This window comes from Pelobates fuscus, chromosome 12 (genome assembly GCF_036172605.1).
Source record: "Pelobates fuscus isolate aPelFus1 chromosome 12, aPelFus1.pri, whole genome shotgun sequence".
NCBI lineage: Eukaryota > Metazoa > Chordata > Amphibia > Anura > Pelobatidae > Pelobates > Pelobates fuscus.
The window spans coordinates 140,625,591-140,647,684 of record NC_086328.1 but is presented as its reverse complement, the minus strand read 5'-3'; the positions used below and the strand labels follow the sequence as shown (position 1 = coordinate 140,647,684).

Here is a 22,094-nt window from a genome sequence, read left to right as displayed (position 1 = left end):
AGTATCATTGCAGTGGAGCTCTGTTATACACTCAGACACATTACTGGGAGTATTATTACTGTGGAGCTCTGTTATACACTCAGACACATTACTGTGAGTATTATTACTGTGGAGCTCTGTTATACACTCAGACACATTACTGTGAGTATTATTACTGTGGAGCTCTGTTATACACTCAGACACATTACTGGGAGTATTATTGCTGTGGAGCTCTGTTATACACTCAGACACATTACTGGGAGTATTATTGCTGTGGAGCTGTGTTATACACTCAGACACATTACTGGGAGTATTATTGCTGTGGAGCTCTGTTATACACTCAGACACATTACTGGGAGTATTATTGCAGTGGAGCTCTGTTATACACTCAGACACATTACTGGGAGTATTATTACTGTGGAGCTCTGTTATACACTCAGACACATTACTGAGAGTATTATTACTGTGGAGCTCTGTTATACACTCAGACACATTACTGGGAGTATTATTTCTGTGGAGCTCTGTTATACACTCAGACACATTACTGGGAGTATTATTACTGTGGAGCTCTGTTATACACTCAGACACATTACTGGGAGTATTATTACTGTGGAGCTCTGTTATACACTCAGACACATTACTGGGAGTATTATTGCTGTGGGGCTCTGTTATACACTCAGACACATTACTGGGAGTATTATTGCTGTGGGGCTCTGTTATACACTCAGACACATTACTGGGAGTATTATTGCTGTGGAGCTCTGTTATACACTCAGACACATTACTGGGAGTATTATTGCTGTGGAGCTCTGTTATACACTCAGACACATTACTGGGAGTATTATTGCTGTGGGGCTCTGTTATACACTCAGACACATTACTGGGAGTATTATTGCTGTGGGGCTCTGTTATACACTCAGACACATTACTGGGAGTATTATTGCTGTGGGTCTCTGTTATACACTCAGACACATTACTGTGAGTATTACTGTGGGGCTCTGTTATACACTCAGACACATTACTGGGAGTATTATTGCTGTGGAGCTCTGTTATACACTCAGACACATTACTGGGAGTATTATTGCTGTGGAGCTCTGTTATACACTCAGACACATTACTGGGAGTATTATTGCTGTGGGGCTCTGTGATACACTGTCACATTACTGGGAGTATTATTGCTGTGGGGCTCTGTTATACACTCAGACACATTACTGGGAGTATTATTGCTGTGGAGCTCTGTTATACACTCAGACACATTACTGGGAGTATTATTGCTGTGGGGCTCTGTTATACACTCAGACACATTACTGGGATTATTATTACTGTGGAGCTCTGTTATACACTCAGACACATTACTGGGAATATTATTGCTGTGGAGCTCTGGCTGTGGAGCTCTGTTATACACTCAGACATATTACTGGGAGTAGTATTGCTGGGGAGCTCTGTTACACACTCAGACACATTACTGTGAGTATTATTTCTGTGGAGCTCTGTTATACACTCAGACACATTACTGGGAGTATTATTGCTGTGGAGCTCTGTTATACACTCAGACACATTACTGGGAGTATTATTGCTGTGGAGCTCTGTTATACATTCAGACACATTACTGGGAGTATTATTGCTGTGGAGCTCTGTTATACACTCAGACACATTACTGGGAGTATTATTACTGTGGAGCTCTGTTATACATTCAGACACATTACTGGGAGTATTATTGCACATTACTGGGAGTATTATTGCTGTGGAGCTCTGTTATACACTCAGACACATTACTGGGAGTATTATTGCTGTGGAGCTCTGTTATACACTCAGACACATTACTGGGAGTATTATTGCTGTGGAGCTCTGTTATACGCTCAGACACATTACTGGGAGTATTATTACTGTGGAGCTCTGTTATACACTCAGACACATTACTGGGAGTATTATTGCTGTGGAGCTCTGTTATACACTCAGACACATTACTGGGAGTATTATTACTGTGGAGCTCTGTTATACACTCAGACACATTACAGGGAGTATTATTGCTGTGGAGCTCTGTTATACACTCACACACATTTCTGGGACTATTATTACTGTGAGGCTCTGTAATACACTCAGACACATTACTGGGAGTATTATTACTGTGGAGCTCTGTTATACACTCAGATACATTACTGGGAGTATTATTACTGTGGAGCTCTGTTATACACTCAGACACATTACTGGGAGCATTATTGCTGTGGAGCTCTGTTATACACTCAGACACATTACTGGGAGTATTATTGCTGTGGAGCTCTGTTATACACACACACATTTCTGGGACTATTATTACTGTGAAGCTCTGTAATACACTCAGACACATTACTGGGAGTATTATTGCTGTGGAGCTCTGTTATACACTCAGACACATTTCTGGGAGTATTATTGCTGTGGAGCTCTGTTATACACTAAGACACATTACTGGGAGCATTATTGCTGTGGAGCTCTGTTATACACTCAGACACATTACTGGGAGTATTATTGCTGTGGAGCTCTGTTATACACAGACACATTACTGAGAGCATTATTGCTGTGGAGCTCTGTTATACACTCAGACACATTACTGGGAGTATTATTACTGTGGAGCTCTGTTATACACTCAGACACATTACTGGGAGCATTATTGCTGTGGAGCTCTGTTATACACTCAGACACATTACTGGGAGCATTATTGCCGTGGAGCTCTGTTATACACTAAGACACATTACTGGGAGTATTATTGCTGTGGAGCTCTGTTATACACTCAGACACATTACTGGGAGTAATATTGCTGTGGAGCTCTGTTATACACTCAGACACATTACTGGGAGTATCATTGCTGTGGAGTTCTGTTATACAATCAGGCACATTACTGGGAGTATTATTGCTGTGGAGCTCTGTTATACACTCAGACACATTACTGGGAGTATTATTACTGTGGCGTTCTGTTATACACTCAGACACATTACTGGGAGTATTATTACTGTGGAGCTCTGTTATACACTCAGACACGTTACTGGGAGTATTATTGCTGTGGAGCTCTGTTATACACTCAGACACATTACTGGGAGTATTATTGCTGTGGAGCTCTGTTATACACTCAGGCACATTACTGGGAGTATTATTGCTGTGGAGCTCTGTATACACCCAGTCACATTACTGGGAGTATTATTGCTGTGGAGCTCTGTATACACTCAGACACATTACTGGGAGTATTATTGCTGTGGAGCTCTGTATACACTCAGACACATTACTGGGAGTATTATTGCTGTGGAGCTCTGTTATACACTCAGACACATTACTGGGAGTATTATTACTGTGGAGCTCTGTTATACACTCAGACACATTACTGGGAGTATTATTGCTGTGGAGCTCTGTTATACACTCAGACACATTACTGGGAGTATTATTGCTGTGGAGCTCTGTTATACACTCACACACATTTCTGGGAGTATTATTACTGTGGAGCTCTGTAATACACTCAGACACATTACTGGGAGTATTATTGCTGTTGAACTCTGTTATACACTCAGACACATTACTGGGAGTATTATTGCTGTGGAGCTCTGTTATACACTCAGACACATTACTGGGAGCATTATTGCTGTGGAGCTCTGTTATACACTCAGACACATTACTGGGAGTATTATTGCTGTGGAGCTCTGTTATACACTCAGACACATTACTGGGAGTATTATTGCTGTGGGGCTCTGTTATACACTCAGACACATTACTGGGAGTATTATTACTGTGGAGCTCTGTTATACACTCAGACACATTACTGGGAGCATTATTGCTGTGGAGCTCTGTTATACACTCAGACACATTACTGGGAGTATTATTGCTGTGGAGCTCTGTTATACACTCAGACACATTACTGGGAGTATTATTGCTGTGGGGCTCTGTTATACACTCAGACACATTACTGGGAGTATTATTACTGTGGAGCTCTGTTATACACTCAGACACATTACTGGGAGCATTATTGCTGTGGAGCTCTGTTATACACTCAGACACATTACTGGGAGTATTATTGCTGTGGAGCTCTGTTATACACTCAGACACATTACTGGGAGCAGAATGCCAACACACTGTAACAGGGCAGAGGAATGCCCACAACCTTTAACAGGGCAGAGGAATGCCCACAGACTGTAACAGGGCAGAGGAATGCCCACAGACTGTAACAGGGCAGAGGAATGCCCACAACCTTTAACAGGGCAGAGGAATGCCCACAGACTGTAACAGGGCAGTGGAATGCCCATAACCTTTAACAGGGCAGAGGAATGCCCACAGACTGTAACAGAGCAGTGGAATGCCCATTACCTATAATAGGATAGTAGAATTCCCATAGATTTTAACAGAGCAGTAGAATGCCCATAGATTTTAACAGGGCAGTAGAATGCCCATAGATTTTAACCGGGTAGTGGAACGCCCTGTCCCATTACACATTTTCTTATTGCTGTTGTCTTTTGTGACAATGTCCTTGTAACCTGCCTCTGTGTGTGACATTTCTCCTCCAGTGGCCTATGTCAGATACTGTGGGTGTGGTGTCACTCTAGAAATTGTTGAATTTCCAGTTCTTTTTGTTGTCTAAAGGGGTTTGTAAGAGGCAGGGAAACAGACCTGTACAGGTGACAGGAAGACTGCATGATTCTGGTGAGTCCCTCTACTATTTAAAAGTCCCTGTAGGGGTCTTGAGTCCTTGTGGTTTTGTATCTATGTTTTGGGTCTTTGGACAGTGTGTATACTGTTTGTATTTGTGTCTTTATTTGTACAGAATGTGTTTGTGTATAGCTACAATGTGTAAACAGTATGCAATTGTGTCTAGGTACCATGAGGATAAGATTGTCTGTGTGTTAGCATACATTATTTTTATATATTTGTAATTATAGTCTGTCAGTGACACCACAGTGCTGGCCATGGGCCAGAGGTGGGTTTTCGGTTATAATAGCTGACATCAGTGAGCATAATATTCTGTCTAATCCATGTGTTCTGATGTAAGAAACTTAATCTAATGAGCTTCTGAAGAACCCTGATAACTAATAACTCTGGGACAATAACTGGATATCTGATTACTTCAGGTAATATTTAAAAAAACAATGAATTGGTCTTTACTGTATCAGAATACAGAGTTCTAAGAGACAGGACCAGATACAATCCATGTCAAACAAACATGTCTTCTAATATCTGGAGTGGGAGAGAACTTGCAATGTTTGATCAATCCATTGAATCCCATGTTATGATAATAGATTATCTGCAGTACCTGGAAGTCAGGTTAGACAAGTTAATCCGTTGAGTTCCTGATCTGAAATCCAGCACATTCAATCTAATAGTGATCAAAGTTTATTCGCTGGTGAATTTAGAATTTTAGCCCAATGTAGCAGAACTGGAATAAATTTACCCCAAGTCAGCGATGTTTTCAGATTGTCTGCTTTGGCCTGAAATGTAAATTGTACTTTCAGTTCACTTTTAATCCCAGACAATACACACTTTAGTAATTAACCCGAAATCAGACTTACCCAATTTCCAAATTCTCTTCTATTATTATTATTATTATTAGTATTTATATAGTGCCAACATAATTCTCACCTCTTTACAACAATACATTGGGGATGTAAAAGAACAAGTATTGACAAACAAAGTAGTGTTGACAGACAAGAGGTGAAGAGGGATCACAATATAGTCCTGTCGACCACACTATGGAATATGCTAGTCCCTTATAAAATGAGATTGAGTATTCCATTATATGGGTATTTATACTCAGGGCTGTACGACACTATTTGTAACCCCAACTAGAAAGGGTACAAGAACTGTGATAGCACACACCTTATTTTCATTTATTTCATCATCTCTGTGTGTTGTTACAAGATACAATGTCAGGTCCCAGCAACCTCTGTCTCTGTTAGATCATTGATTAAATGATTAAATGATCCCCTCAGATAGACCCCCATAGCTGCAAGCCCAGAGATGAAATAGTAGCAGTATTATAACTAAAGAGGTATCCCAAAATATTCCCATACACCTCCCCCATAACTCCTTGTTCTTCAAGTGTGCATGTACAGGAGTACAGTATTTTTTACTGTATTGCATTTGACATCATTATTATTAAGCTTTTAAAAAAAAAAAAAACTTGTTTTAAAATTAACTCACGCTCTTACGCACGTAATCCAGAGAGTTTGGTTTCTGTCTGTGTGTATATAAGGGTGTTAAAAGTAAATGTGTGCACAGTGTGAATACATGCATGGAATATATCTAAGGTATATATGTGTGTTCAGGGTGTGTACTCCATGCAGAGCGTACACTGAATATGGATTTGTGTGTTTGTAACTCTGGGTGAATTTGTATTGTGTAAAAATGATTTTTTGTTCTGAATACGTACTCTAATATTTTTATTTTATTTATGTATTATTTTATATTTGATTTATGTATATGTTGTGGTTGTTAAAACACAGATTTATTTATAGTTCTGTGAGACAAAGACTGTTGATCATAGAATACCATAATGGAATTCCTACGCCTATAGCAGATGCCATTGTTATTTGTGTTTGTGCAACTTCTGATAAGTTCCCTAAAAGCTCCATCCTCCATGTTACACGTGGACTTTCTACCCTTTCAGTCTTGAATTAGAAATAGTATTTTCCTATATCTTCTTCTGAGCCTCTTACTTCAAGGTCTAAGCCAAGGTTCCCCAAACTCCGGCCCACCAGATGTTGCTGGACTACAACTCCCATGATTCTATGAATGAAATAGATAGGCTGAGAATCATGGGAGTCGTAGTCCAGCAACATCTGGGGGGCCGGAGTTTGGGGAAGCCTGGTCTAAGCACCTGATGACCTGAGGACCGAGCCACATAGAGAATACACACTAATTAAATGATAAATAATATTTCTTATTGAAAGCTTAGTTCTTGCAATAAACAGAGATATGTGCTAACTCCTGAGTTCCCCATTAAAGGGAAACTATGATTTTTGAGTATTCCACCCCCCAAAAAGCCCTATTAATTTTCACTGCAAAATATCGTTAAAAGCTAAAAATGCGATAATTAATAATCCTTAGCAAAATCGTTTCTCCAAAAATGGGAGATATATGGACTCAGAATGAGTTCAACAATGGACGGGCCAGTCTTGGAGAGTATCAATTCCACCCATAAAGTGGGTGTATTTGGCCAAAAAAAAAATGATGTGTCAACCTGTCTGGCCAGCTCTGTGCATGGCCAGAACATGGGCTTAGTGTCGCGAGGTCACTCAGCGCAAAGTACTCAAAGACCCTGAAAATGAGGAGTGTTGCTTTAAGTGAATGCAGACTGTTCCCACTGCAGTTTAATATCTGTATGAAAAGTGATGCCCTATGAAAGGCCCGACCGGTCCCAGTTGTGAGCTATCCTTGATTGCCCACAAGAAGGGGATTGGTATTTGACCCCTTTGTAAAATATGAGGACCCTATTTGCGTGTTTGAAAGGGCTATTGTCCAAGTCTTACCACAATTACTAGGGCATTACATGGGGATACGTTTATCTGAGAGGCCTGGGGACTGTTTACTAAGTTATCTTTGTTTCTCCTCCGCCACTTTCTTTATTTCCTTCTGGCTACTGATAATTAAGGAGCCCTTTGTCTTTTTAAATTGTGACAATGCTGGTCTATTCTGTACGCATGATTTAGTAGATCGTGCCCACTAAATAGTTACCGCGTGCTCATGGTTTAAGTCATGTTTTGGCACGGTATTGTTAACTCTTGGGCGCGATCTACTAAATTGTGCGCATGAGATCACTATATGCTGGGCAGCAGGCAGCGCCATCGCCACCAATAAGCACACAGCGCTCCTTTCCTGCCAGTCACTTATGTAGCATGGCCGAGCTCCAGCACCCCTGTCCTTCCCACCAGCTGTGGTGTCTACCGCAGGAGCTGTGTGAAGGGGCAGGAATGTGAATCAAATCATATCCCTGTTCCCTGTGTAGCACACAGCACGGCTGGCGCCCAAGTGATTGGACTGAGATGCAGGGAACTCCAAATAGCCAAACAGTATGCTCTCCAGGAATCTGAACTGTAAGTATGTAATTGTGAATGTATGCATGGCTGTATAACTATATTTTGTGACTGTATGTCTTGTATGACTGTATGCCTGTGTCTGTATGTAAGTGTGTCTGTATGTCTCTGTGTGACTTTGTCTGTACATATGTATCTCTATGTCTTTGAGTGTCTGTATGTTGGTGTGTGACTGTGTCTGTATGTCAGTGTATGACTGTTTGTCTGTGTGACTGTCTTTATATCTGTGTCTGTATGACCGTCTATATGCCCGTTTTTGTATGTCTATGTACATATGTGTCTGTATGTGTGTATGAGTGTGTCTGTATGACTGCGTATATGTATATGTAGATTGTATGACTGTGTGTTTGCATGTCTTTGTCTGTATGAGTGTGTTTGTTTGATTGTGTGCCTGTATGGTGATATAGGTTTGTGTCTGTGTGCATGTATGTATATCTATGTCTGAATGGCTGGGAAGGAAATGGGCTGGGGGTGAAAAAGAGACACAGAAAAGAGATGGAGGGAGTAAGAGAAACATAAAGCAACTGATGAGGATGCAAGAGACACACAAAAGGGGGGATAATATACACTAAATGGTGTGTAAGACACACAGATGTGCAAAAGGGGGTAAGACATTCTAAAGAGGGGATACAAAACACAAAACGGGCTTTTAAAGATGAGGTTTGAAGAAAAGATTTAAGAGTCACACAGAAGAATAGTTTTTATTGGGGGGTGGGGGGTAAAATGCATCTTTGCCAAAATTCCTTGCACCAGTCCTGGCAGCAGAACCTGTGCTTCCTATTAGCACACACACTTCCTGCTGTCTCAGGGCTAGCGACCACAAGTTTCATGTAGGAGAACAGGCAGCATGCGTCTAGCCCTCGGCATCGGTTTCCCTGGTCCTCTCTGCTGACAGGTGGCCTTTTTCTCTCTGCCTACAGCTCCTCAGTGAGGCTCAGCTAGAGACGGAAGCAGCACAGTGACAGAGACACACAGGGAATATGACTCTCTATAATTGGACTCTCTGTTAGAATCCCTGTGTCTCTGTCATTGACCTGCTTCCACTCCTGGATGATTTCAAGAGTCACAGAGGAGACTGGACGCAGGCAAGGAGGAGCACAGCAGATTTGGGGCTATACGGCCTCACATTCAGGGCTGGCCCCCTCAGTACCATCTTAAGACACCCCGGATTACCAGCACCCCAACATCACACTTGTAAAAGTAGAATTAGCAGTGGGATGGAGAGAATACATCTGACTGCACAGGGCCAAACAGGTTACCTTTATACCACTGCTTGGGACACAAGGATATTTATTTATTTATAAAATATTTTACCAGAAAGGATACATTGAGATTTCTCTTGTTTTCAACTATGTCCTGGGTCCACAAAACATTGCATTGTTAAAATGGGATACAACATTACAAAAATACACAAACAATATATGTGTTATTGGTGGGGAATAAGAAGTTGAGGGCAGCGGGGCCCATGGGACAGCTGCATTGGGCCCCCAGGGGTAACTGGGCCCGGGGCAGCCCCCCCTTTTTGCCCCGCGTTAAAGGCGGCCCTGAATACTCCCCCCTTCTAGCACCATCTTCTGCACTGTCACCTTGTTTTCTCTCTCTCCCCCCTCACTCTGTGATCTTCACATAAGATATCTAGGACCCTCTGCAAGAATGCTGTCTGTTCTGTCAACCCTGTGTCTTATCTGCACTCATGTCGCTTTAACCCCTGTATCACAACTCAGCTTTGAATTCTATGTGTCGTCTTTGCTCAGAAATTCTTCAGACTTGAGAAAGGGAGGTTCTCCCGAAAGCTTTTTATTACAAAATTCTGTTAGTCCAATAAAAAAGATATTACAAGATACAAATTGTATCTGTTTTTTACATCTACATCACTGGACTAATATGGCTACAATCTCTATTTGTACACACTTATATAAAGTTAACACAGAACCGGTGATCAATATAGTTAACCATCACAGGTGCATTCTGTGTTGAGGTGTATTGCCATAGATCTCTTAAAAGATTTTAAATTGAATGAAGATTTGACTGTGTCCCTGAGGTTATTCCATAATGGCGGTATAAAACCATCAGAAGTCGAGTCCCACAAGAATTCTGTGTGTTGCTGGACATTAACTGAAGCTGTTTGACAGGTCATGCTGCATTTTAATGCCCTGTGTGACCTGGCCGTTCACCTTTATGGAAACAAATGTGTAATCCCTTTTATCTGGCAAGTTTTGTGGGGTGAAGCCCAGATATATGTGTGCATGGTTTACAGACAAACAGAAAAATAAAATGAGGATGAAACTGTGCGGTTGTAATATTCATCACACAAATATGTTTCATCCTATTATCACTTGTGCATTTTGTTTCCTTTTCATGGTTACTATGTACAAATACGTCTTAAGTTTTACCGAACAAACAGGTCTGATGATGGACCTCAAAATGTCAGCCAATAAAGGTGTCACATACAATGTTTTTGGTCATTTTGTTTATTTAGTTAACTGGCCAATGGAACCAATAAAACAATTACTAGTATACTCCCCTATTATAAGAATGTCGGCTTTATTTTCTCTATTTGAGTTCTGCTTAAAAAGTCATGTCATTTCAGTGCCCTTGGTTCTCACAGAAAATGTTCGCAAAGATACGGAGTAAAGATATGGAAATTCATTTGTAATTGAACTGTTACATCCCAGGATTTAAATTGTATGTTTACAAATCCCGATGTTTAGCAAATATGTGTTTTGTAAGGTCTCAAAAATAAACTGAAATGCAGAAATCGACAGCACAGTATTTATCACTATCTTGGAACTCCGTCATGGCTCCCCCGCCCGTCATGGCTCCCTGTCCGTCATGGCTCCCCGCCCGTCATGGCTCCCCGCCCGTCATGGTTCCCTGTCCGTCATGGCTCCCTGTCCGTCATGGCTCCCCGCCCGTCATGGCTCCCTGTCCGTCATTGCTCCCCGCCCGTCATGGCTCCCTGTCCGTCATGGCTCCCCGCCCGTCATGACTCCCTGTCCGTCATGGCTCCCCGCCCGTCATGGCTCCCCGCCCGTCATGACTCCCTGTCCGTCATGGCTCCCCGCCCGTCATGGCTCCCTGTCCGTCATGGCTAAAATCTACTTTTCTACCATTGAGAAAATAACAGACTTTGCATCTGTCAGTCAGCATAGAAAATTCCCTACAAATTTTAACAAATATTTCCGTGGAGGAGGATATAATTCTTGGACCCCGGAAGTGGCATGTGAAAATAAAAAAAATAAAAAATGTAAAATGGCCACGTTGTGCTATCTTTTGTGCACGATTTGGTAAATAATGTCCATCCATCCTTGGATCATAAGGCCTAAATGGGCACCTGAGGGCGGATACTACAGATCCTGATACTTATTGTATATTTATGTTTCTTTTTATGCCACTAGCATTACACTAATAACAGGTGGAGATTACACTGTGACGGCTTTATAACTAGTATTTTATGGTGTTCACACTTTGGTGTGCTATCCTTGCTGGTTTGGGAGCCTTTTATCTAAGGTGTTGGGGAAACACTTTATTTATACAGCCATCTGCACACTGTAAACTTTTAGGAAGCACCAGCAAACTTTTTGTTGTTCTTTGTAATGTGTGTGTGTGTGTGTGAGTATTTTTGTGTCTTTAAGTAACTCTGCATGTGCTAAGAGGCGTATTCAGGGATGGAGTTAGAGAGGGACATGGGCAGAGTTTGGGGAGCAGTCAGGCGTGTAGCATTAGGAAATTGTGTTTTTGACCCTGGCAACTTCCCTGGTGGTAATGCATACACTTCCTTTCTCTCCCCACTTGTTCTGTTTGTCAGTAATGGATAAAGACACAATTGTGCAGGGAATTCTGGATGGAGAGTTGGGCAGGCTAATGGAGGCAGGCAAAGGTCATAAAAGGGACAGAACGGCCCTAAAATGATGCAGTTCCAGGCCCCATTCGTGGTTCTTTTTCTTACATGGACTCAATACCTGGAGATCTTTGTCACATTGTCTGATAAGTACAAAATTCTGGGCATACCAGAAAGAAAAACTGTCCCAAATCAGGACTGTGGGGAGGTAGGAATGTGATATCAAATAAAGTTACACCTCTCTGAGTGCAGATAACCTCCGTATTTTCCTGGGTAACATTTCCAAGCATTGTTTGACAGAATACAGAGTAAAAAATATGTCAACCTGGCATATATACTTAGAGCTTAGAGGAGACCATAACCCGATCGCGTGGATCATTTTGGAGTCAAACAGTCTTTCTGGCAGCACACAAATCTTCAATGATTTTTCAGCTGATTAATACTGTAAATGGTGTATAAAATATATTTAGATGTAAACCTTAGTAGCGGCTTTAAGCTTTGAGTAAATAAGCGGTGTACCATCAGGAAATACTATATGCCTATAGGGAAGATAATTAGGGATAAAGGAAGATAATCGCACTTGTACAAATAAGATAAGAACACAGATAGTGACAAGGATATCAAAGACTTTTCAGTAAGTTCTTGTGATCTCATATTTTCTTTTTAAAGGATCACGCTCATATTATAAATAGATATATTGACGAGTGTTTTTGTCACTCATTACATTTTTACCACCACTGACTAAAGTAAAATAAAAAGTTATCCAGCATTGTCCTGGTCTCCCCACGGCAGCCAATCATCCTCTTCTGAGCTTGTCATTACTGATGATCTCTGACCAAATCAATGCTTCTAGAGCGGTGATAGCCAGAGGCTTCGTTCCCATAGAGACACATTAAATCCAATATAATCAATTAGAGGCATTAACAGTGTTCAGAGATACCGAATGTGAAGACGTAAAATAACTCAAAGTCTTCAATAAGAACATCATATGATGGCTGACTGACAAAAATAAACATTACCGTGTCACACAAACAGCAATATTTACATTTATCGGATTTCATTAAGACGGTGATTTGGAGGCTCAATATTATTTATTTATAAAAAATTTGGGCAGGGTGAATAGACCCCAATGTGCAAACCTAGGGCAAATAGTACAAGAAAGCCATATTAGTGGTCCTTAGAGTGGCCGGACTTTACGCTATAAGATTTCCTGCATTGATTATTGTAACTCTCTCCTAATTGGTCTTCCCAATAGCCGTGTTGCCTCGCTACAATGAATTCTGCCGCCAGACTGATTTTCCTCTCTAGTCGGTCCTCTCACACCTCACCCCTCTGTCAGGCCTTCCTGTATCCTATAGGAATCAATTCAAAATGCTAAGCCTTACCTATAAAGCACTGAACAATTCTAGCCCCTCTTATAACTCCTCACAGATCCATGGATATGCACCTTTTCAATCTCTCCGCTCTGCCCGTGACCTTCTCCTGTCCGCTAATCGCACCTGTACAGCCAACTTGTGCTTGCAGGACTTCTCGCGGGCGGCTCCCTTCCTGTGGAATATCCTGTCTACTGCCATCAGACTCTCCCCTAGTCTTGAATCTTTTAAGAAGCGCCTTAAAACCCATCTCTTTAGGAAAGCTTATGGCCTCCTAGAGTAACCTCTACCTTACATACCTGTCTCTTGCTCTCTCCTAAAGGGCAGCATTCTCCTCTCTCCTCCAGCTCTGCTTCACTCCCACCTATTTTGATTGCTACTCCCCGTCCGATTGTGTTTTACACCCCAACTCCTATAGACTGTAAGCTGGTTCAAGCAGGGTCCTCTTCAACCTATTGTTCTGTAAGTTTTCTTGTAATTGTCCTATTTATAGTTAACCCCCCCCCCCCCATGCTCTATCACTGACCCTGTAACACCTTATTACAGTAACCCAGCTCCTGAGTGCCTTATTGCTCTATCACTGACCCTGTAACTCCTTATTACAGTAACCCAGCTCCTGAGTGCCTTATTGCTCTATCACTGACACTGTAACTCCTTATTACAGTAACCCAGCTCCTGAGTGCCTTATTGCTCTATCACTGACACTGTAACTCCTTATTACAGTAACCCAGCTCCTGAGTGCCTTATTGCTCTGTTGCTGACCCTGTAACACCTTATTACAGTAACCCAGCTCCTGAGTGCCTTATTGCTCTATCACTGACCCTGTAACTCCTTATTACAGTAACCCAGCTCCTGAGAGCCTTATTGCTCTATCACTGACCCTGTAACTCCTTCTTACAGTAACCCGGGTCCTGAGTGCCTTATTGCTCTGTCACTGACCCTGTAACTCCTTATTACAGTAACCCAGCTCCTGAGTGCCTTATTGCTCTATCACTGACCCTGTAACACCTTATTACAGTAACCCAGCTCCTGAGTGCCTTATTGCTCTACCACTGACCCTGTAACTCCTTATTACAGTAACCCAGCTCCTGAGTGCCTTATTGCTCTATCACTGACCCTGTAACTCCTTATTACAGTAACCCGGCTCCTGAGTGCCTTATTGCTCTATCACTGACCCTGTAACTCCTTATTACAGTAACCCAGCTCCTGAGTGCCTTATTGCTCTATCACTGACCCTGTAACACCTTATTACAGTAACCCAGCTCCTGAGTGCCTTATTGATCTATCACTGACCCTGTAACTCCCTATTACAGTAACCCAGCTCCTGAGTGCCTTATTGCTCTGTCACTGACACTGTAACACCTTATTACAATAACCCAGCTCCTGAGTGCCTTATTGCTCTATCACTGACCCTGCAACACCTTATTACAGTAACCCAGCTCCTGAGTGCCTTATTGCTCTATCACTGACCCTGTAACTCCTTATTACAGTAACCCAGCTCCTGAGTGCCTTATTGCTCTATCACTGACCCTGTAACACCTTATTACAGTAACCCAGCTCCTGAGTGCCTTATTGCTCTTTCGCTGACCCTGTAACTCCTTATTACAGTAACCCAGCTCCTGAGTGCCTTATTGCTCTATCACTGACCCTGTAACATCTTATTACAGTAACCCAGCTCCCGAGTGCCTTATTGCTCTATTACTGACCCTGTAACACCTTATTACAGTAACCCAGCTCCTGAGTGCCTTATTGCTCTATCACTGACCCTGTAACATCTTATTACAGTAACCCAGCTCCTGAGTGCCTTATTGCTCTATCACTGACCCTGTCACCCCTTATTACAGTAACCCAGCTCCCGAGTGCCTTATTGCTCTATCACTGACCCCGTAACACCCTATTACAGTAACCCAGCTCCTGAGTGCCTTATTGCTCTATCACTGACCCTGTAACTCCTTATTACAGTAACCCAGCTCCTGAGTGCCTTATTGCTCTATCACAGACCCTGTAACTCCTTATTACAGTAACCCAGCTCCTGAGTGCCTTATTGCTCTATCACTGACCCTGTAACACCTTATTACAGTAACCCAGCTCCTGAGTGCCTTATTGCTCTATCACTGACCCTGTCACCCCTTATTACAGTAACCCAGCTCCCGAGTGCCTTATTGCTCTATCACTGACCCCGTAACACCCTATTACAGTAACCCAGCTCCTGAGTGCCTTATTGCTCTATCACTGACCCTGTAACTCCTTATTACAGTAACCCAGCTCCTGAGTGCCTTATTGCTCTATCACTGACCCTGTAACTCCTTATTACAGTAACCCAGCTCCTGAATGCCGTATTGCTCTATCACTGACCCTGTAACACCTTATTACAGTAACCCAGCTCCTGAGTGCCTTATTGCTCTATCACTGACCCTGTAACACCTTATTACAGTAACCCAGCTCCTGAGTGCCTTATTGCTCTATCACTGACCCTGTAACACCTTATTACAGTAACCCAGCTCCTGAGTGCCTTATTGCTCTATCACTGACCCTGTAACTACTTATTACAGTAACCCAGCTCCTGAGTGCCTTATTGCTCTATCACTGACCCTGTAACTCCTTATTACAGTAACCCAGCTCCTGAGTGCCTTATTGCACTATCACTGACCCTGTAACTCCTTATTACAGTAACCCAGCTCCTGGGTGCCTTATTGCTCTATCACTGACCCTGTAACACTGTATTACAGTAACCCCCTCCTGAGTGCCTTATTGCTCTATCACTGACCCTGTAACACCTTATTACAGTAACCCAGCTCCTGAGTGCCTTATTGCTCTATCACTGACCCTGTAACTCCTTATTACAGTAACCCGGCTCCTGAGGGCCCTATTGCTCTATCACTGACCCTGTAACTCCTTATTACAGTAACCCAGCTCCTGAGTGCCTTATTGCACTATCACTGACCCTGTAACACCTTATTACAGTAACCCAGCTCCTGAGTGCCTTATTGCTCTATCACTGACCCTGTAACTCCTTATTACAGTAACCCAGCTCCTGAGTGCCTTATTGCTCTACCACTGACCCTGTAACACATTATTACAGTAACCCAGCTCCTGAGTGCCTTATTGCTCTATCACTGACCCCATAACACCCTATTACAGTAACCCAGCTCCTGAGTGCCTTATTGCTCTATCACTGACCCTGTAACTCCTTATTACAGTAACCCAGCTCCTGAGTGCCTTATTGCTCTATCACTGACCCTGTAACTCCTTATTAGAGTAACCCAGCTCCTGAATGCCTTATTGCTCTATCACTGACCCTGTAACTCCTTATTACAGTAACCCGGCTCCTGAGTGCCTTATTGCTCTATCACTGACCCTGTAACTCCTTATTACAGTAACCCAGCTCCTGAGTGCCTTATTGCTCTATCACTGACCCTGTAACTCCTTATTACAGTAACCCAGCTCCTGAGTGCCTTATTGCTCTATCACTGACCCTGTAACTCCTTATTACAGTAACCCAGCTCCTGAGTGCCTTATTGCTCTATCACTGACCCCATAACACCCTATTACAGTAACCCAGCTCCTGAGTGCCTTATTGCTCTATCACTGACCCTGTAACTCCTTATTACAGTAACCCAGCTCCTGAGTGCCTTATTGCTCTATCACTGACCCTGTAACTCCTTATTACAGTAACCCAGCTCCTGAATGCCTTATTGCTCTATCACTGACCCTGTAACACCTTATTACAGTAACCCAGCTCCTGAGTGCCTTATTGCTCTATCACTGACCCTGTAACACCTTATTACAGTAACACAGCTCCTGAGTGCCTTATTGCTCTATCACTGACCCTGTAACACCTTATTACAGTAACCCAGCTCCTGAGTGCCTTATTGCTCTATCACTGACCCTGTAACTCCTTATTACAGTAACCCGGCTCCTGAGGGCCCTATTGCTCTGTCGCTGAGTTATTTTTAACTTAATAAGCATCTTATTAATTTGTTTCTTTATCACTGACCCTCTGTCTGCTCAACACTATAACTTTTGAGCTCTGAAACCTGTTTTCAGGATTAGAAACAGAAATTCCTGCTAGTCTCATCCTAGTGATCATTTAGCCGGTTGTTTGAAATGTAGGTTCATCAATGATGACTAAGGAAAGCACACAAAGGATAGGAAATAGTAAGAGAGGAATGTGGTTAATTCTTGTAAAACCAGCCCTTGCAGGGTGTGAGAGGGCAGAACTTGCAGAGTGAATATTTATTAAACTCCATAGAAGAGAGCTGCGTCACAGATCTGTAACGGAAGAGCAATGTAAACTCTGTTCAATACAGTGAATTGCATCATTCTGATTTGTTAATATAAACCAAAACATGCAAGTTGGAAAATACAGTAAATATACAATTAGTCTAATAAATATATATATATAAAAAATAGCCAAGCTATAAAAATTCCCCATCTCGGCTAGACTTCCAGATATCCGCTATTTTGCTAAAAAAATGGCCAATTTCCCAATCCGTTCTCCATAACTCTCAAATTAGGGAATATTATGTCATTTATAAGCATTTGTCCATATTACACATCGTGGTGCATGCCACACGTTGCTGGGAGATTCTGTGATATAATTACTGCACATTTTGATGCTAGAATGCTATGTGATATAATTATACGGAGAGCTTTATTCCACGACAGCTCTGATATGCAGGTCATCTCTTTAAGAAAACATTATGGCCTCCCAGAGTAACCTCTACCTTACACACCTGTCTCTTGCCCTCTCCTAAAGGGCAGCACTCTACTCTCTCCTCCAGCTCTGCTTCACTCCCACCTTATTTGATTGCTATTTCCTGTCCTGTTGTGTTTTATACCCCACCTCCTATAGACTGTAAGCTCGTTTGAGCAGGGTCCTCTTCAACCTATCGTTCCTGTAAGTTTTCTTGTAATTGTCCCATTTATAGTTACATCCCCCCTCTCATAATATTGTAAAGCGCTACGGAATCTGTTGGCGCTATATAAATGACAATAATAATAATAATAATAATAATAATAATAATAATATCATCCACACCACAACTGAATGGGAGTTTTATTGCTATGGAGCTCTGTGAGACACTCATACACATAGCACAGCACCGAGGTTCATTCAAAGAAAACAATCAATATTCGAATCTAAGCATTCAAATAAAGGTAGAAAAGAAACAGTCAAATGTATCGAGGTCCTAAATACAGACCGACCCTTCAAAACAAAAACACTTAGTAGCTCAAAGGGCAAAGGCACAACGAAACAAACCTGTCTTTTCCGAAGGGAGATTTAACCTAAAAAAATAGGATTTTGTTTCTTTAACAATTCCTGGCATGTTGTTGGACAACAGAATAATAACGTAAATTGCAAGGCAGCCTTTATTCCTTCATTTAACCAGCTTATTGATAATGGCCGGATTATGGTTTCTAATTAGTATGTTGTGATTAGTTCCTTCCCCTCATTTATTGAAAGCTGGAGATGAGGTGCGTCCACTAATCACGGTAAGATTTCGGGATATTTTTAAAAACCAAAAAATGTCCATCCTCTAGATATAGGTCCCTCAGACAGACATTCTTAAATACTCTGTTCTAATTCTGATATCATCCATTGACTTGTATTGGGCTATCAGATCATGGTTGCCCTAAAAGACAGGCCTGCATATGGAAAGAGCTCAACAATTCAAAAATGATGTCCCAGTATTTCATGTTTTTGCAAATATTTGTATAGGGGCTTTATTTCATCAATAATTATTTAAGAAACAAAAATCAAATACTTATTCTCCCTTCCCTGTTGTTACCGTGCATGGAGGTGGGCATGCTGATCTCTATTGGTCCATTGTGCTGGGAATCTGGTTTGCTCCCCCGCCTCTGTGTTATGTGATGTTTGTTAAGGGTGTATTAACTTTATGTGATATATGTGTGTATTGACTATGTGTAATATTTGTGATAGGTATTTAATTCAGATCTTTAAAAAAATTCATGTAGGCCCATGTGTGAATGCTGGTGTGTATTTTTGCAGTGTCACATTCACAATTACACAGCCACACACACACACACACACACACACACAATTACAGGCAGATGATCACACACAGTTGCAGACAGTCACACAGTTACAGGCAGAAACTCACACAAACACACACCGAAAGTCACAAGCAGTTAAAGGCAGAAAGTCACTAACACACAGTTACATGCAGCCAGACACACAAACAGATACAGGCAGACAATCAAACACACACACAGTTACAGTGAGACAGTCACATGTTCACACTGTTACAGGCAGACAGTCACACATGCATACAGTTACAGGCAGACAGTCACACACACAGGCAGTGGCTGAACTACCGCGGTCGCAGGGGTCGCACCTGCGACCGGGCCCGTCACTCCGGGAGTGTCAGCTGGCTTTGTAACGCAGCTTCAGCCCGAGCACATTCAGGGGCCCATCGGGCGGCCCATGCTGTTAGCGCCCGCCAATGGCAATGAATTTACAGAGGGCCCAGTCGCACTATTAAAGCGCCGCAGTGCTGACCGAGCCCCCTGGAAATTCATTGTCATCGGGTGGACCCAATGAGCCCCTGAAACTCCCCATGGAGTGACGATGTCGTAACATGGCCCTGGTCACTTCCTCCAAGCAATCATAGAGATTTTTCACACAGAGGCTCTATGGTTTCTAGTTACGCCTCTGCACACAGGTACTGGCAGTCACACACTCACACACACACACAGTTACAGGTAGACAGTCACACACAAACACACGCACAGTTACAGGCAGACAGTCAGTTCCATTTTTCCATTATGGACACTGGGGGAGGGAGTGGAAAAACCCGCAGTTCCTAGGGTTTACTTGTTGGGAAGCAAGGACTCTTTCCTGTGTTCTGCAGTAGTAACTGGGCAGTGGCTTAAGGCCACATTTAACTCCACCCCCTGCTGCCAGTTTACCTTCGTACGTGGTATATTTAGCTCCTCCCCCGCTTCCCATACTTGCGGAAGCTTTTCAAACTCTACCTCTGCATATGCAAGCTATGTCAGCCGCTCGGCGCCCCTGCTGTTATCGCACCCATGCAGCAACACAGCTCGCACACCCCTAAGGCCGCCCTTGTAGTAGGTGTAGTAGTGTGAGTGCAAATGTACATCCTGGGACAGCAGAGACAGTAACGTGTACTTTAAAGGGAAATTATAGTGCCACTAAAACTCATTTTCCTGTCACTATAGCTTCCCTCTCTGTCAAGGCCCCTCTCGCGGGCGGTGAAGGGGTTAATACCTGGGTCTAGCGCTGTTGTCCCTTGGCGCTGGTTAAGCTCCACCCACGCTCCTCTTCCCCATCAAAGTCCGCCAGTGGGAGAGATCTAATGCGCATGTACGGCAATGGCTTTAAAATAATGACCACAGTAACTTATTCAGATACAGCAGTAGTAGTCATTTGCTCAGTTGGTCATTTTCTAAGTCAGCTGATGTAGATGCTAGGGGAGTGAACGTCAGGTCTGAGATAGCTGAGGTAGATGTTTGGGGAGTGAACGTCAGGTCTGAGATAGCTGAGGTAGATGTTTGGGGAGTGAACGTCAGGTCTGAGATAGCTGAGGTAGATGTTTGGGGAGTGAACGTCAGGTCTGAGATAGCTGAGGTAGATGTTTGGGGAGTGAACGTCAGGTCTGAGATAGCTGAGGTAGATGCTAGGGGAGTGAACGTCAGGTCTGAGATAGCTGAGGTAGATGTTTGGGGAGTGAACGTCAGGTCTGAGATAGCTGAGGTAGATGTTAGGGGACTGAAAGTCAGGTCTGAGACAGCTTGTGAAGGAATACCCCATCACCTTCGGCTATTTCTGTTCGTCTGGATTCATGTCCCAGTTTTGTTTAATTTATTTTGTTTGGTTCCCGAACCGAGACCACCCCAGAGACTCATTAGAACGTTATGTATCTTGTAAGAAAACCGCAAAGGAAATAATTAATAGAATGCTCCACTGGGTGGCCGCCATTTTGTACATGTGAACGCACGTGGTTGGAACCTGAACGCTGGCAGCGGGACTTGGTCGTCGAGTGCCTGGAACTTATTTCGGCCAGGCACTCCTGCGAAACACTGGTCACCATGGACCGACGGCTCGTTCCAGTTCACCTAGACGAGCGACGTTTGGGAGGTACAGAATACCGAACACAGGGAGCATTCTACACGAAACCAGCTTTACTATACCTTATGTGGTTTTCATACAAAACCCCACGAATGGAGACCGGCTCTTGCCACAATTTCCATGGAACTATTCTGGGGTCCTAACTCATGGCAGACCGGTCAGAACTTCTCTGCGATGCGAATCCAAAACTACCAAACTGATCTGGGTGATTTTTGGATATATTGCTCAGCCAGATCCAAGCTATCCATGCTATTTGTGGGGTTCCCATGTATTTTGGAGGTACTTTTGGGGTGTATTAAATTTTTTTGTTTTTTCTGACCTATAGATGATTGTCCAAAAGACATATCCTTGATGTTAATGACTCTCGTGATGTTTTGACAGCCTTTAGAATGGTGAATCATCGTATCTGGGGATCTACCTTCTGTCTCCCCTGTTCTAGACATTAGGAAAAGGAACTTGTAGTGTTCGTGTGCCAGGATCCTATCCTGACAACTAGGAACATGTTTCATTTTCTTCTGTTATTATTTCATTCAACTCTAGTGGCCTCCCTAGCCACTAGTCTCCTCAGTCACCTTATCATCCTCACCTGCCTCTACTAATGAAGAGGCTTCATAAGGCTACACCCTGCTCACACCAGGGCCTTTACATTGAGAGAGAAGCGTGTTCTGCTATAATCTGATACCGATAAAGACCGGTTTGTGATTCAACTAAATCCCGACAACCTGCTCCACCCTTACTCA

The 22,094-nt window shown here is 42.8% G+C and overlaps 1 protein-coding gene across 1 annotated transcript in view; it reads left to right on the top strand.

The window, feature by feature from the left end:
- The first annotated feature begins 4,557 nt into the window (after positions 1-4,557).
- The window catches only part of SYT8 (synaptotagmin 8), a 55,581-nt gene continuing 38,044 nt past the window's right edge, over positions 4,558-22,094 (top strand). Inside the window, exon 1 of the mRNA XM_063438354.1 lies at positions 4,558-4,638. The gene's annotated coding sequence lies outside the window, so the exon portion shown is untranslated. The remainder of the gene's footprint in view (positions 4,639-22,094) is intronic.